The 18,360-nt window shown below is 39.4% G+C and overlaps 1 long non-coding RNA gene and 1 pseudogene across 1 annotated transcript in view; both read right to left on the reverse strand.

The window, feature by feature from the left end:
- The window catches only part of LOC148773412 (uncharacterized), a 207,201-nt gene that overhangs the window by 126,921 nt on the left and 61,920 nt on the right, over positions 1-18,360 (reverse strand). The window contains exon 3 of the long non-coding RNA XR_016036894.1: positions 7,916-7,987. This is a non-coding gene — a long non-coding RNA (uncharacterized LOC148773412). The remainder of the gene's footprint in view (positions 1-7,915; positions 7,988-18,360) is intronic.
- Positions 8,766-9,155, reverse strand: LOC148773414 (cAMP-regulated phosphoprotein 19 pseudogene; annotated as a pseudogene).

Raw genomic sequence — 18,360 nt, forward strand, 5'->3', positions numbered from 1 at the left:
TAGAATGGACTGGTTGGATCTCCTTGCAGTCCAAGGGACTCTCAAGAGTCTTCTCCAACACCACAGTTCAAAAGCATCAGTTCTTCGGCGATCAGCTTTCTTCATAGTCCAACTCTCACATCCATACATGACCACGGGAAAAACCATAGCCTTGACTAGACGGACCTTGGTTGGCAAAGTAATGTCTCTGCTTTTTAATATACTATCAAGGTTGGTCATAACTTTCCTTCCAAGGAGTAAGTGTCTTTTAATTTCATGGCTGCAATCAGCATCCGCAGTGATTTTGGAGCCCCAAAAAATAAAGTCTGACACTGTTTCCACTGTTTCCCCACCTATTTCCCATGAAGTGATGGGACCAGATGCCATGATCTTCGTTTTCTGAATGCTGAGCTTCAAGCCAACCTTTTCACTCTCCTCTTTCACTTTCATCAAGAGGCTTTTTAGTTCCTCTTCACTTTCTGCCATAAGGGTAGTGTCATCTGAATATCTGAGGTTATTGATATTTCTCCCAGCAATCTTGATTCCAGCTTGTGCTTCTTCCAGCCCAGCATCCCTCATGATGTACTCTGCATACAAGTTAAATAAGCAAGGTGACAATATACAGCCTTGACGTACTCCTTTTCCTATTTGGAACCAGTCTGTTTTTCCATGTACAGTTCTGACTGTTGCTTCCTGACCTGCATACAGGTTTCGCAAGAGGCAGGTCAGGTGGTCTGGTATTCCCATCTCTCTCAGAATTTTCCACAGTTTATTGTGATCCACACAGTCAAAGGCTTTGGCATAGTCAATGAAGCAGAAATATATGCTTTTCTGGAACTCTCTTGCTTTCTCCATGATCCAGCGCATGTTGGCAATTTGATCTCTGGTGCCTCTGCCTTTTCTAAAACCTGCTTGAACATCTGGGAGTTCACGGTTCACATATTGCTGAAGCCTGGCTTGGAGAATTTTGAGCATGACTTTACTAGCGTGTGAGATGAGTGCAATTGTGCGGTAGTTGGAGCATTCTTTGGCATTGCCTTTCTTTGGGATTGGAATGAAGACTGACCTTTTCCAGTCCTGTGGCCACTGCTGAGTTTTCCAAATTTGCTGGCATATTGAGTGCAGCACTTTCACAGCATCATCTTTCAGGATTTGAAATAGCTCAATTGGAATTCCATTACCCCCACTAGCTTTGTTTATAGTGATGTTCTCTAAGGCCCACTTGACTTCACATTCCAAGATGTCTGGCTCTAGGTCAGTGATCACGTTATCATGACTATCTTGGTCGTGAAGATCTTTTTTGTACAGTTCTTCTGTGTATTCTTGGCACCTCTTCTTAATATCTTCTGCTTCTGTTAGGTCCACACCATTTCTGTCCTTTATCGAGCCCATCTTTGCATGAAATGTTCCCTTGGAATCTCTAATTTTCTTGAAGAGATCTCTTGTTTTTCCTATTCTGTTGTTTTCCTCTATTTCTTTGCATTGATCGCTGAGGAAGGCTTTCTTCTCTCTCCTTGCTATTCTTTGGAACTCTGCATTCAGATGCTTATATCTTTCCTTTTCTCCTTTGCTTTTGGCTTCTCTTCTTTTCACAGCTATTTGTAAGGCCTCCTCAGACAGCCATTTTGCTTTTTTGCATTTCTTTTCCATGGGGATGGTCGTGGTCCCTGTCTCCTGTACAATGTCACGATCCTCCGTCCAGAGTTCATCAGGCACTTTATCTATCAGATCTAGTCCCTTAAATCTACTTCTCACTTCCACTGTATACTCATAAGGGATTTTATTTAGGTCATATCTGAATGGTCTAGTGGTTTTCCCTACTTTCTTCAATTTAAGTCTGAATTTGGCAATAAGGAGTTCATGATCTGAGCCACAGTCAGCTCCCAGTCTTGTTTTTGCTAACAGTATACAGCTTCTCCATCTTTGGCTGCAAAGAATATAATCAATCTGATTTCGGTGTTGACCATCTGGTGATGTCCATGTGTAGAGTCTTCTCTTGTGTTGTTGGAAGAGGGTGTTTGCTACGAGCAGTGCGTTCTCTTGGCAAAACTCTATTAGCCTTTGCCTTGCTTCATTCCATGCTCCAAGGCCAAATTTGCCTTTTACTCCAGGTGTTTCTTGACTTCCTCCTTTTGCATTCCAGTCCCCTATAATGAAAAGGACATGTTTTTTGGGTGCTAGTTCTAAAAGGTCTTGTAGGTCTTCATAGAACCGTTCAACTTCAGCTTCTTCAGCGTTACTGGTTGTGGCATAGGCCTGGATTACTGTAATATTGAATGGTTTTCCTTGGAAATGAACAGAAATCATTCTGTCCTTTTAAAGATTGCATCCAAGTACCGCATTTCGGACTCTTTTGTTGACCATGATGGCTACTCCATTTCTTCTAAAGGATTCCTGCCCACAGTAGTAGATATAATGGTCATCTGAGTTAAATTCACCCATTCCAGTCCATTTTAATTCACTGATTCCTAGAATGTCTATGTTCACTCTTGCCATCTCCTGTTTGACCACTTCCAATTTGCCTTGATTCATGGACCTAATATTCCAGGTTCCTGTGCAATATTGCTCTTTACAGCACCGGACCTTGCTTCTATCACCGGTCACATCCACAACTGGGTACTGGTTTTGCTTTTGCTCCATCCCTTCATTCCTTCTAGAGTTATTTCTCCACTGATCTCCAGTAGCATACTGGGCACCTACCAACCTGGGGAATTCCTCATTTGGTATCCTATCATTTTGCCCTTTGATACTGTTCATGGGGTTCTCAAGGCAAGTATACTGAAGTGGTTTGCCATTCCCTTCTCCAGTGGACCACATTCGGCTGTGGTCCATGTGATCAGATCGACTAGTTTCCTGTGATTATGATTTCAGTGTGTCTGCCCTCTGATGCCCCCTCGCAATACCTACCATCTTATTTGGGTTTCTCTTACCTTGGGCGTGGGATATCTCTTCACAGCTGCTCCAAGAAAGCGCAGCCGCTGCACCTTACCTTGGATATGTGTACAGAACATAAATCAGAAGGGACAAAAGAACTAGATAGGCACTAAATATTTGTGAGGCACAGGGGGCACCTAATATCCATGATACAACAACTATACATCAGGCCCCTGAGGGGTTCACTAAATATTCATGGTACACTAAATATACAAGGCATGAAGTATTCATGAAGACCTAAATCAGCCACCCACAAGTGTCACGGATTCTGGACCCATGTATCCTCTGGCCAGAAAATGAAAAATCAAAATCCCTAGCTGCTCACTGGGTTATAGCAAGCTTCAGGTGCCTGTACAACTCTCCTATAAAGTATGTGTGTATAATTGGCTTCAGGCTTCTTTCATCCACAAAGTCCCTTTGCTCAAACTTCATTTCTGGTTCTCCTAAGCACACTATCAGCAGGGACGGCTAATGTGGACAAGAGAATCAGGACACATGCAGATTGCATAACCCTGGTGTGGTTCAGCCTGCTGGCATCCTATCCTGAGTGTATTAATATACTGCAGTGTATTAATATATAATTTATAATAAGATAATTAATATATCTCTCTTCTTTAGTTTCTTACTATAAATATTGAATTGATTTAATAAATCATGTGATTTGAGTAATCTGAGACTTATCTGAGTTTCTAGGAGCTCACTCATTATTCCTCTCATGTTTTAGTTTTTTATTTTTAATAGCCTTATTGAAATATAATTCAGTATCATATAATTCAAACCTATTTAAAATGTAAAATTCAATGTTTACTGGTATATTATACTAGGTTTTTAAATATATCTATATAAAAATTTTTCATTGTAATTGTACAATGTAATGTCATTAATTATTGATATGTTCACGTGTTATCCAACTATCACTATTTTCAAAACTTTTTAATAACCCCAAAAAGAAAATTTGCAACCATTAAGCAATAACTCCCCATTCCTCCTTTCCCTAGTCACTATAACCTTTAATCTACTTTGTGTCTATGAATGAGCCTGACCTAGATATTTCATATAAGTGGTAGCACACAACATTTGTCCTTTTGTATTTGACTTTCACTTAGCATGTTTCCAAGGTTCATCCATGTTGTAGCATGTATCAGAACTTCATTTCTTTTTATGATCAAATAATGCTCCATTGTATGTATATACCATCTTTTGTTTACTCATCCATCTGTTGATGGACATTTGGATTGTTTAAACCTTTTGGTTATTGCAAATAATGCAGCAGTGAACACTGGAGTACAACTATCTGTTTGAGTCCCTCCTTTCAATTCCTTTGAGTATGTATCTAGGAGTGAAATTACTGGAATACATCGTAATTCTATGAGAAACTGTTAGAGGCTCCACCACCAAACTATTTTCCATACCACTTGTGCCATTTTACATTCCTACTAGTCAAGTACTAGGGTTCCAATTTCTCAACATTCTGGCCAAAACTTATTTTCGTTAAAAGAAATTACAGGCATTCTAGAAGATGTGTAATTGCAACTCACTGCAGTTTTGATTTGCATTTCTCTACTGCCTCCCTTTGCTGCTGCTGCTGCTGCTAAGTCGTTTTAGTCGTGTCCAACTCTGCGACCCCATAGATGGCAGTCCACCAGGCTCCCCCGTCCCTGGGATTCTCCAGGCAAGAACACTGGAGTGGGTTGCCATTTCCTTCTCCAATGCATGAAAGTGAAAATTGAAAGTGAAGTCACTTAGTCGTGTCTGACTCTTTGTGACCCCATGGACTGCATCCTACCAGGCTCCTCTGTCCATGGGATTTTCCATGCAAGAGTACTGGCGTGGGGAGCCATTGCCTTCTCCCAATGCCTCCCTTTAGTTTTCCTAAACTTCCTCCCTTGAACAGATTTGGAAAACACTTTCTGTAAAGGGACAGACAATAAGTATCTTAGGCTTCACAGGCTGTATAGTCTGTTTTACAACACTTAAACTCTGCTGTTGTAGTATGAAAGCAGTCATAGGTAATTACAATCAAACTTTATTTATAGAAACAAGTGCTGGGCTAGATGTAACCCATGCACCATAGTTTCCAGACTTCTAATCTAGAGCTATAGTCACTGTGGCTGATTGCTCCACATGCAAAAACATGAATATGAAGGAATTGCATTTTTCTGTTTATCGAAATATATTCAAAGACTATTTACTAAGTACCCACTATATCTGTGGCTTCCAGATATAGTCAGTACTCTGTGGTGCTAGCGGTAAAGAAACTGCCTGCCAATGCAGGAGAGGTAAGAGAAAAGGGTTCTGTCTCTCGGTTGGGAAGATCCCCTGGAGGAGGAAATGGCTACCCACTCCTGTATTCTTGCCTGGAGAATCCCAAGGACAGAGCAGCCTGGCGGGTTACAGTTCATAGGGTCACACAGAGTTGGACACAACTGAAGCGACTTAGCACTCACATGTACGCAGGCACCCACTATATCCAGCATGTGCTAGGTGCTAGGTATACAATAGAGAACAAAGTGCAGTTCTTGCTCTCAAGGAGCACTTTGGAAAGTTCTGAGACCCTTTGAGTGAGATGACTTTTTACTATTTTTCTGATATAATCGAACACTTAGCTCTGCTATAGAGATATTATGGTTTCATTACAACAGGGAACAGCAAAAACAACAGTACCCCACAATTAAAGGTTTAAATGCTCCTAGGAAAAGTCTTGACTCAATCCATTTGCTCATTTGTTTTACTTTTTTTAAAGTCATGATAATTATTTAAGAGAAGAAGAGAGACTGTAAGCCCATCTAATTTTCTTGACTACTTTTACACATAAATTTTAAATTTCATGTGTTAAAAATAAGTATATTTTAGGATGTGAAGCTGATAATCTTTTAGAAATTCTTCCATATTTAATCCTTTCTGTTACCCCTCTCACACTCAATGATGTCACTGAGGTGAATAAGAACTGACTCTACAAAAGAAAACTGAAAGGGTGAAAAGGACAAAGATCAAGTCAAATATGAATAGAGATAATCATGTTTTAAATCTTATAATTAATTTAACATGTACAGTCCACAAAAAGATGTGGGCAGCAATAGAATCTCCCTGGTTTAAATCAAGAGAATTTGGGGATTAGAAATGACATTTAATAGAATTATTATTATAAGCATATCTTATTATTAAGATGAATGAAATTCACATTTTATCTGAGTTTCTGAACACATACTGAGCAATTACAAGAATGTTTAAATAAATAAATCATCAGAAGTCTTCTACTCAAGTTAATCCCCTTTAATTAGGCAAGAGATTAGTAGAAAAGATTAGTCTTTACAGAGCTATCAGTATTTGAAAACTAAATTCAATTTGACAAATTAAAGAGATTAAATTCAAGGCAAAGCACAGGGCAAGGATCTAGCAATCAGAAGATCTATTTGTGCACCTAATTCCTTGAGTAAACCTGGGCAAAATACTTTAAACCCTAAGCTCTAGATTGATGGGTGGATAGAGGGATGGATAGATAGAGCAATGTGTGATAAAGCAAGTTAAATAAAATGTTAATTATAGAATATAGATGCTGAGAATATGGATGTTCACTGTAAAATTCTTTCACCTTTTCTGTATGTATGAAAATTTTAGTAATAAACTATTGCAAATAAGAAAACTCCTCAGTTCCTTATAATTAGTGACAACAGGGTCATAGTCTCACTTTAACCATAAAAGACGGTTGTGTGTATGTGTGTGTGTGTGTTTTACCTGACATGCTAATCAACTTGCAGTACCTGCACTACATTTCCCACATATTCCATTATTTTATCTCTAATTTTGGATGTTGGACTAGAAGGGATAGTGAAGATGGTATGGTATTCCTTCATTATCTTCATTTATGCCCACTCCACTGCAATTAGGAGAGCAGCCGCAAGAACAATCAGAAGCTCCATGTCACGAATTTTTATGAAATGATTCCAAGGTTATACCTGTCAGTCCACCCCACCAGAACAATAGCAGAGTTCACAATCTGTGTGGAATACGGATGAACCACATTTCTTAGGAGAGAGGGGATAATGGAGAAAGAAAAGTTTCCTAAAACAAATAGTCCTTAGTATTTAATTGACAACTTATCTAATTTTATGTTTGTATCATTAAGGGAAAATGGGGTCTTTTCTCAAAAGGGAAATTCTATTACTAATTCTTAATCACTAAAGGAATTAATATTCAGGGCCTACTACGAAGCAGGCTGGCTAGAAAGGTAGAAAACAATTTTAGTGTGAGTTAGGTGAAGAGGGCAAGCCATGAGATGTAGCCAGGTATGAGAGCTGCTCTGCGAGACAGAGACATTTTGGCTATTTCTGCTCACTACTATTTCCCTAGGTCCTAGAACAGAGCCTAGGATGCAGTTATTGTTGTTGTTTATTTGCTCAGTGGTGTCCAACTCTTTGTGATTCCTTGGACTGTAGCCTGCCAGGCTCCTCTGTCCATGGAATTTCCCAGGCAAGAATACTGGAGTGAGTTGCCATTTTCTTCTCCAGGAGATCTTCCAGACTGAGGGACTGAACCTGCATCTCTTGCATTGCAGGTGGATTCTTTACCACTAGCCGCTTGGAAAGCCCTAGCACACAGTAGGTACTCATTAAACACCGAATAAAGGAATTCTCCCCAGTTGACTAGATTGTAAGCCCATTTACAGCATGTACCTGAGCTTGCCATTGCTTATATTAAAAAGAACCAGGCAGTCTAGCCTGAAACTAAAACAACATAGTTTAAAATTAGAATACCAGTAGGATGCAGCGTTTCTTATCATTATTGTAGTATGACTCTTTCTCTTTCTCCCTCTCAGCTTGTTCATTCAGAAACTTTAACAGCTTAACACTTTGCATGAGATGAGGTATGTATTTTGAAAAAGAAGAAAGGGAACTTTTACTTTCAGATACTAACAGGACTAATATTTCCTAGTTGTAATTTTAAGACATTTAGGCAGTCATGTGTATATCACAGTTAACTGTTTTCTGTAGAATTTGCCTACCTTTATGTTGCTGTGACTGTTGGATGACTGGAAGAGCTCTTATGAATCAGGAAGTATCAATGATTGCTATTCCTGAAAAACAAAAAAAGAACAGATAAATTTGTAAATGTTTGATTTAGAGCTGGTAATAATCATCTATTCATTCACTCATTCAACAGGTACTTAATGAGTGGCTATAATGCTTCAAAAGAATTGATGCCTTTGAACTGTGGTGTTGGAGAAGACTCCTGAGAGTCACTTGGACTGCAAGGAGATTAAACTAGTCCATCCTAAAGGAAATCGGTCCTGGATATTCATTGGAAGGACTGATTCTGAAGCTGAAACTCCAATACTTTGGCCACCTGATGTGAAGAACTGACTCATTGGAAAAGACCCTGATGCTGGGAAAGATGGAAGGAAGGCAGGAGAAGAGGACAACAGAGGATGAGATGGTTGGATGGCATCACCGACTTGATGGACATGGGTTTGGGTGGACTCCGGGAGTTGGTGATGGACAGGGAGGCCTGGCGTGCTGCTGTTCATGGGGTTGCAAAGAGTCGGACACGACTGATTCACTGAACTGAACTGAACTGAAAGAAAGCCAAAACATTAAAATTGTAAAACTTGCTTGTTGCTTGTTGGAACCAGCCCTAACCAGGAGTTGGGTAATACATACAATTATTTTTAAGTAGATTACTTTACATTTCTCTAACATGTTCATTTCATCAGTGCATTGTTAATCTAATCAGAAACTCTACACACGTATTATATTATTCCCTTAAAAAGCAGCACAATTTACCCCTACCTGCAAAGCCATCACTCTCAAATGACTGAGTGAGTAAAAGGAAATAAAAATCGGAGGAATAACATATTAAGGAGAAATAATGGGAATTAGAAGATTCACGCAGTTCAGCTCTTTTAAACAGCCAGCCAGCTTACTAGCAACAAGAGATGGTTTCCATTGAGGAAGGCCCTGTGGAATGGGAATGTGGTCACCAGTGACCTCTGTCTTACCAGGGGCTGCAGTAGGAAGTTGCTGTTCTTCATTTTTGCTTTAGCCATGTTGTAATTCCCAGAATAAAAATATTTTTGCCCTTTCCACAATTGTTTCCTTAAAAAAATTTGAACCTCCAGGATTTTTCCCCAGATGAGGATACCTTGCTTTTAACTTTGCCTCTTCAGCTCTCCCTGGACTGGTCACTTTATCTTCCATTTCCTTTTGCTCCTTCACAGAGGTTGCCTCAGGGACTTCTTCAGGCATACTGCTTGCTACCCCTTACCCCACTTCTCTGGCTTTGTGACGCCCTGAGTTCTAATATTTTTGACCCAAATACCTTCCTTTGCTTGGACACATCATAAAATGATAGTGTTTTCTTAAAACTGAAGTATAGTTGATTTACAATGTTGCGTTAATTACTGCTGTACAGCAAAGTGATTCAGTTATACATACATACATATATAATTCTTTTTAAAGAATATTTTTTTAAAAAAGAATGCATATGTCTTTTCAAGTTTCTTTACACAGGAAAGATAACATACTATTTTGCACACTTTTTTTCACTTAACAATATATCCTGGAAATTACTCCATGTCAGTTCATAGTGTTCTTTCTTATTCTTGGAGAAAGCAATGGCAAGCCACTCCAGTACTATTGCCTAGAAAATCCCATGGATGGAGGAGCCTGGTAGGCTGCAGTCCGTGGGGTCGCTAAGGGTCGGACATGACTGAGCGACTTCACTTTTCACTTTCACACATTGGAAAAGGAAATGGCAACCCACTCCAGTGTTCTTGCCTGGAGAATCCCAGGGACAGGGAAGCCTGGTGGGCTTCTGTCTATGGGGTCACACAGAGTCAGACACGACTGAAGTGACTTAGCAGCAGCAGCAGCAGCAGCGATTCATGGGGTCGCAAAGAGTTGGACAAGACTGAGCGACTGGACTGAACTGAACTGAACTAAACTGAAGTGTTCCTCTGTGTGATGTATCGTACTTTATTCAGGTAGTCTCCTGCGTGACATTTAGTTTGTTTCCAGTATTTTGAAATTACACTGTAACAAATAACCTTTGCATATATATTTTTATATTATTGTAGGTCTATTTTCAGGGTAAATTCCTAGGAATAGGATTACTTTGTTAGACAAATGCATATATCTTAGTTTTGTTAGATATGAATAGTTCCAAATCTCCATCCAAAAGGATTGTACTACTTTGCATTCCCACGAATACTATATGAGAGTCACTGTGTCCTTATAGCCTTGCCAATAGAATGTATTGGTATACTTTTCAGTTTTACTATCAGATGGAAATTTTAATCCATCTATACACTTTTGTTTTGTTTACAAGAGACCTGTCAAAATAAAATAAAAATAAGTAGAAGAAGATACTAGGAAAATGCTAAGAAAATAAAGCACATGTATCAATATTAATATTATGTAAAATAGAATTCAAGGTGAATAATTAACAGGACAAAGAGAAACATTATGGTAGTTTTATCCCCAATAAGATGAAATAGTCATGAACCTTTGGGCATCTAACAAGAGAGCTTTGAAATATTTAAGCAAAATGTAATAGGAATATAAGGAAAAAGTTAAAAAATTGCTATCATGATAGAAGATTTTAGCTTACTTCTCTTAACAATCAAAAGATCAAGTAGACAAAAACAAGGAAGTATCTTAATTGGGGTTTACTGAGTGCTCGCTTAGGCAGCACATATACTTAATTGGGGTTACCCAGAAGGTAGACTTTGAAAAAAGGACTGGGTATGGGTAGCGTATCCGGGAAGTGATCTCAAGAATCACTTCCCAAAGAAACAGAGTACAACTGCTGTGGGCAACTGGAGTTCAATCCTTCTAGAAATTCTGAATAGCTATACAGAACAGGCCTTGGAATTGTCCCATTACAGAACAGAGAAGATAGGGCATTTATCTATTGACTTTTGTCCTCATTTGGTTGAGAGGTGTCCTTCATCCCTGGGACATTAATGCCTCATACTTTCAGGTTGCATCTGTAGAGTTTAGTAGCCTCCTATAGCCTCCAAGAAAGCCAGAGCAGAGGGATGATATGGGGAGGGAGGTGGGATTGGGTTCAAAATGGGGTACACAGGTACACCCGGGGCAGATTCATGTCAATGTATGGCAAAACCAATACAATATTATAAAGTAATTAGCCTCCAATTAAAATAAATTAAAAAAAAAGAAAGGCAGAGCAGAGAACTGCCGTGATTTGTTCTTGGTTCAGCATATTAGCAATGATACACTGAACTTTTTACCATGCTGAACTGAAATCAGATAGATCCAGGGATCTGGCATGGTACATCTTAAGCATTTGTTATGGTAGAATTAGTGAAGATTTAAACGATATGAATAATCTCCTATGGTGTGTTACAGGTTCACTGTTGGTAAGGTAGAATGAAGCTGTATCTGATGAACCTTGTATGTGTGCATGCTAAGTTACTTCAGTCATGTCCAACTCTTTGTGACCTTACGGACTGTAGCCTCCAGGATTCTCTGCCCATGGGATTCTCCAGGCAAGAAAACTGGAGTGGGATGCTATGCCCTCCTTCAGGGGATCTCCTGAACTCAGGGATTGAACTCGTGTTTCTTGTGGCTACCGCATTGCAAGATTATTTATTGCTGAGCCATAAGGGAAGCCCGAACCGTGTATATCAGACTTAAAAAGTAAACTTAATCACTTTATAATGGGAAGTCATTTTATGCTTTAAGCTGTGTTTTCAGTATATAAATCTTATAGAGGATGGTTTGCAGAAAAGCAAGGATAAAGGCAGACTGACCAGTCTACTGCAATGTCCCAGAAGACTGAGATGAATAGGATTTGATATAGGACAGTGAGAATGGAATAAATAAGAAAGATTTCTGAAACAATTTGGAGCTTAAAAAACAAGATTTGGGAAGAAGAGTTGGGAGAATAGGTGGTGAAGGTAATAAGTTAAACTTGGAAAATATTGGGTTTGTCTTTGCAGCATCTTAATGAGGTACATAGAAGAAATATAACGATGTGACAGATAAGAAAACTGGTCCCTGTATGAAGTTGTGACATGCCCCAAATTACAGCGCTATTTAGTTTCAGGCTGAGGACCAGAACCTGGGTTTCATAACATATTTCTAGTCTTGTGTTCTCTTATTCTAGCACTATGCCAAAACAAGCAATTGACACAGGTTATAAATGGTACTAACTGTTCTTCTATCTACCTGTAAAGAAAGTTTTACTGATTGCAACACATGACTGCATCATCAAAAACCGTTTTTAAAAAAGCTGAATGTAAAAAAGCTTATATCTTATAGTCTGAAAATCAAAATAGGTGCTGAAATTTCTCATAAAAAATGAGGATTCTAAAGTGATGTTGAAATGGAGAATATTAATTGGGACTGTAATATAACAAAACCATTTTAACAAGTCAGAATGTATATACATCTGAGTAGCCTAAGAGAAAAATAACATTTATTCCATGGACACCACTATTACTTGCAAACCTTTTAGTCCTTTTCAAAATTGCTTCTAAGCCAGTTTATGAGTCATAGAAGGAAACTTAAAAAGAAAATTTATAGTCATATCTCATATACAACTGATGGGAAATTTTTAATCAGTATGCAGCTAGTACTTGTGGTTATAAAAGCTACAGATACGGGAACCAATTCAATGAAAAGATTAAAGTGCACAGTTAATTCTGAGTGAATTAGCAAATACCTAGTCTGGGTCAATGATAAATTGTGTTACAAGAAGTTGGCACAGAACCTAGCTGAGTAATGTGCTTAAATAAAGCTTCATGGTATGATGGCGGATGGAAAGGGCAACTGAGCCATACAAAACCCCTGCAGGCTGACCTTGTGAGATGAAAAATCCTGAAAGTAACCCTTAAAGTAAGTAGGCTAGGAATTATACCTGCATTTTGCTGAATTTTTACAGATACCATCACACCAGAAATCACAATGAATGGGGTGTTGTACTTAGTCAGCATAGATTGTGATCTTAATGTCTTCACTGTGATGCCTTTTGCCTTACCAACAATAGTGGGCAAAAAAATTTTTGAGATATAAAGGTGCTGCTACACTGGATCTCTCTTGGACACAATGAAAATGAGTTGGGATTAGATAGAGGTGATGGCTGCACAACACTGTGAATGTACTAAATATTATTGAATTGTACTGTTTATTTATTTTTTTTAATTTTGGCTGTGCTGGGTCTTTGTTGATGCGCAGGCTTTTCTCTAGTTTTGATGAATGGGGGCTACGCTCTAGTTGCAGTGCTTGGGCTTTTCATTGTGGTGGCTTCTCTCGTTGTGAAGCATGGGCTCTAGGGTATGCGGGCTTCAGTAGTTGTGGCACATGGGCTCAATAGTTGTGGCTCACGGACTCTAGAGCACAGGCTCAGTAGTTGTGGCACAGGCCTAGTTGCTCTGTGGAATGTGGGATCTTCCTGGATCAGGAATTGAACTCATGTCTTCTGTGTTGGCAGGCAGATTCTTTACCACTGAGCCACCAAGGGAGCCTGAGTTGTACACTTCAAAATAGGTCATCTTATGTGAATTTTTCCTGAATTTTAAAAAATAAGTTACCACTTCACGAACACTTGCTTCTGGTACTTTGCTTGGCCTTAAATATAGCATCTTGCTCTCCCAACAACCTTCTGAGATAAACATTGTTATCTCTAGTTTTGGGATGAGAAATCTGAGCTTCAGTGAGGTTAAGTGTTTTGGCTAAGGGAGTTTAATAGAAGAGTTGGGGTTCAAACTAAGCCTATCTGATTCTAAGATTTGAACTCTCAGGTTTGAATATTTATAGAAGTAAATAAAGGGGATGTTCAGTCATGTTATATGTAAATCTTGGAAGCAATTTAACTAAATATGAAAAGAGGAATATGCCTGTCAAAACTTCGTTCTTTCTTCACCTACAAAAGCAGTACAATCCTATTGAAGGGAGATTTAGGAGTATCAAACAAAATTAAGACATTTGCATTTGTCTTTTAACAAAGTAATCCTCTTGGCTGGGAAAGAAAATGCACAACCTAAAAGTAGAGAATTATGTTTTTATTTGGCAGACTTACTGAGGACTTAAGCCTGGGATAAGCCTCTGAGGGGCTGTTCCAAAGAGGTAAGAGAGGAGTCAGTATATATAGGAGTTTTTGCTGGGGAAAAACAAAAACATACAACAAAAAATAACATGTAGTTGAACATTAAAAGATTATTGTTATCATCTTTCTAAATTCCATATATACGTGTTAATATACTGTATTGGTGGTTTTCTTTCTGGCTTACTTCACTCTGTATAATAGGCTCCAGTTTCATCCACCTCATTAGAACTGATTCAAATGTATTCTTTTTAATTGCTGAGTAATACTCCATTGTGTATATGTGCCACAGCTTTCTTATCCATTCATCTGCAGATGGACATCTAGGTTGTTTCCAAGTCCTGGCTATTATAAAATGTAATTAGCCTCCAATTAAAATAAATAAATTTAAAAAAAGATTACTGTTAATCACAGAAACAGACAACTCAGTTAATGATTATAGTGCTTTTCTATGTGTCAGTTCAGTTCAGTTGTTCAATCGTGTCTGACTCTTTGCGACCCAATGGACTGCAGCACACAGGCTTCCCTGTCTATCACCAACTCCCAGAGCTTGCTCAAACTCATGTCCATCGAGTTGGATATGCCATCAAACCATCTCATCCTCTGTTGTTCCCTTCTCCTCCTGCCTTCAATCTTTCCCACCATCAGGGTCTTTTCAAATGAGTCAATTCTTCACATCAGGTGGCCAAAATATTGTAGCTTCAGCTTCAGCATCAGTCCTTCCAATGAATATTCAGGGATGATTTCCTTTAGGATGGACTGGTTTGATCTCCTTGCTGTCCAAGGGACTCTCAAGAGTCTTCTCCAACACCACACTTCAAAAGCATCAATTCTTTGGCACTCAGCTTTCTTTATAGTCCAACTCTCACATCCATACATGAGTACTGCAAAAACCATTGCTTTGACTAGGTGGACCTTTGTCAGTAAAGTAATGTCTCTGCTTTTTAATATGCTATCTAGGTTGGTCATAGCTTTACTTCCAAGGAGCAAGAATCTTTTAATTTCATGGCCGCAGTCACCATCTGAAGTGATTTTGAAGCCCAGGAAAATAAAGTCTGCCACTGTTTCCATTGTTTCCCCATCTATTTGCCATGAAAGAATGGGACCAGATGCCATGACCTTAGCTTTTTGAATGTTGAGTTTTAAGCCAGTTTTTTCACTCTCCTCTTTCACCCCCATCAAGAGGCCCCTTAGTTTCTCTTTGCTTTCTGCCATAAGGGTGGTGTCATCTGTATATCTGAGGTTATTGTTATTTCTCCCGGCAATCTTGATTCCAGCTTGCGCTTCATGCAGCCTGGCATTTCACATGATGTACTCTGCATATAAGTTAAATAAGCAGAGTGACAATATACAGCCTTGACAATATCCCTCCTCCAGGGGACCTTCCCAACCCAGGGAGCAAACGTGGGTCTCCTGTGTTACAGGTGGATTCTTTACCATCTGAGCCACCAGGAAAGCCCAGGAATACTGGAGTGGGTATCCTATCCCTTCTCCAGGGGATGTTCCTGACCCAGAAATTGAACCAGGGTCTCCTGCATTGCAAGCAGATTCTTTACCAGCTAGGCTACCAGGAAAGCCCTTTCTATGTATGGGAAGATACAAGAGTCTGGGCTCACTGAAATTATTCCTTTAATATGAACCTTCACTATCTAGGGCCAGTATCCTGTCTTTCTTCATCCTGAAATCCCCTCAGGGTGCACTGGTTGGGGGCTCTAGTAGCTGATGACTGTATAGCTGCAACATCCTTGGGTTACTGAAATGGCAGTAGACGTTCTTTATCCACAATCCAGTATTATAGAAAAGAGAACTAATGTGAGGACTTCTCATGAAGAGGATTTAGTTACTAGAACTGGATTATAAAGTAGAAATGTATTCCTAAGAAACGAAGTAAGGGCTCATTTACTAGATTAGACTATTAGGTCAGAAAGGGACTGGTAGGAAGGCGGACTTGCTGAGTGACTGAGCTGTGAGTTCAGGTTTCTTAATGTTTCCCCTGCCTGATAGTCAGATGGCTCCTAGAGATGAGCAAGGCTGAGCCTGCATGTCTTCACCAAGTGGCAGAAGCTGTAGGAACTAAAATGGAACTGATCCTTATTCCTAGATGCTCACCTCGAGGAAACACTTTCTCTAAATAGCCAGTTCCTAAATTTCTCCTAGGGAAGAGAATCCATAAGATAGCCTCAAATACTTCATTTTTTCCCTGCTGTATTCCCTCTGGGTATTTGCAGTGACTGGTGGAAAAGAACTATACTATCATGTGCTTCCTATATAGGTTCTGCCATCTGACATAAAATAACTAACTAAAAAATAGTCAATAAAACTGTGAATTCAGGGAATTATTACTTCTCCAAGTTTCAATTCTGAATATAATATTTTCCTAAATAAATAGTGCAGACATAAACAATAGGCAGAAAGTACACAATATTTTGGAGACAGCTTTGGATTCAAAATCAGTCTCTATTTACCAACTTGAGCAAGTTATATATTTTAGCCCCAGTTTCTTTCTTTGTAAAATGTAGATTCTGTCTGCCTCAGGGTTATATGTTATTTTTAAATGATATTTTATACCACTATATATACAACAGTGCCTAAGATATGTACTCAGTAAATGATAGTTTCTCTTCCACTCCCTCTCATAACAATAATGTTAGAAGCTGTCTGATTGTACAGTAAGATCTCAACAAGAAAACAGAGAAAGTGGGGTAGGAGTAGACAAAATTTCTGAGAAAGAGAAAATCAGGCTGGACATTCAGGAGCTGGCCTGACTTTCACAACCAGATCTTGCTTTCTCCTATTGAATGTAAACACTCTTACAGATCATGAACATCAAATAAGGCCACTCTGAAAATACAATGTATCAATATCAGAAAAGAAAAAGACCTCTATGTAACCATGTTTGAATATACACTAAATGTAAACTTGGTCTGAGCCATGAAAATAACTATTTCACACTTTAACCTAATATTAGTGACTGCTGCTTCTCTACCATTTATAGCTTTACCCTCAGGCTAGTCTTCCCTTCTGCTGCTGCTGCTACTGCTGCTAAGGTGCTTCAGTCGTGTCCGACTCTGTGTGACCCCATAGACAGCAGCCCACCAGGCTCTCCCATCCATGGAATTTTCCAGGCAAGAGTACTGGAGTGGGGTGCCATTGTCTTCTCCGTCCCTTCTTCTAGGTAAGATTTATTGAGACATCCAATCATGAAATTACCTCTGTTTCCTGACAGCATCAATATGCAGTGGAAGGACCTCTTCCTTGAATCCTTCCCCAAATCACCTAAAATGTTAGTCGCTCAGTCTTGTCTGACTCTTTGAGATGCTATGGACTGTCAGGCTACTCTGTCCATGGGATTCTTCAGGCCAGAACACTGGAGTGGGTTGCCATTCCCTTCTCCAGGGGATCTTCCCAACCCAGGGATTGAACCCAGGTCTCCTGCATTGCAGGCAGATTCTTTACTCTCTGAGCCACCAGGGAAGCCCAAATCACCTAACATGAATCCATATCCTACATACTAAGTCCTTTCTAGACTCTTTTAATGAGGTGCCCCATGGGTCCCCCATGACATTCATTCTCTCTCCCTGCAAAAGCAATAAAACCAATTTCAAGTATGTTCCAGTGACCTTTGGGTGGAGAGTATTGTCAGAACTGATTATGCAGTATCAACTCCAAGGTCTGAATAAACCAAAAAACACCTCCATTTTGATCTTTCAATATAAGTTCCTTTCCCTTCTTCCCTCAGCCCACACTTTTAAAAATAATTTATTGCATTTAATCTAATTATTATTAAGCTATATCAGGCTATTTAATCTGTACAGAAGATAATCAAAAGCTTCCTTGGGCTTGGCTGTAGCTTCCTGATTCTTTGCTTATATAACAGATGGATGTCTGGGTTAGTGATTAAGAATGAGGGCACACGATGAGTAAGTAACTGTACCTTAACAATTAAGTTTAAAGCCGTAACTACTGTTTTCTTATTTTCAGCAGTAGTTTCTGATTAATAATCATAAAATCAAATCAGTAGGTCACAATCAACATGTCTTTTATTGTGGTAAAAAATACACAACTTAATTATGGCTACAGTTCAGTTCAGTTCAGTTCAGTCGCTCAGTCGTGTCCGACTCTCCGCGACCCCATGAATCACAGCACGCCAGGCCTCCCTGTCCATCACCAACTCCCGGAGTACACTCAAACTCATGTCCACAGAGTCGGTGATGCCATCCAGCCATCTCATTCTCTGTCGTCCCCTTCTCCTCCCACCCCCAACCTTTCCCAGCATCAGAGTCTTTTCCAGTGAGTCAACTCATCGCATGAGGTGGCCAAAGTATTGCAGTTTCAGCTTCAGCATCAGTCCTTCCAATGGACACCCAGGATTGATCTCCTCTA

Source organism: Moschus berezovskii, chromosome X, assembly GCF_049115385.1.
Source record: "Moschus berezovskii isolate FMDL1 chromosome X, NW_MosBer_1.0, whole genome shotgun sequence".
NCBI lineage: Eukaryota > Metazoa > Chordata > Mammalia > Artiodactyla > Moschidae > Moschus > Moschus berezovskii.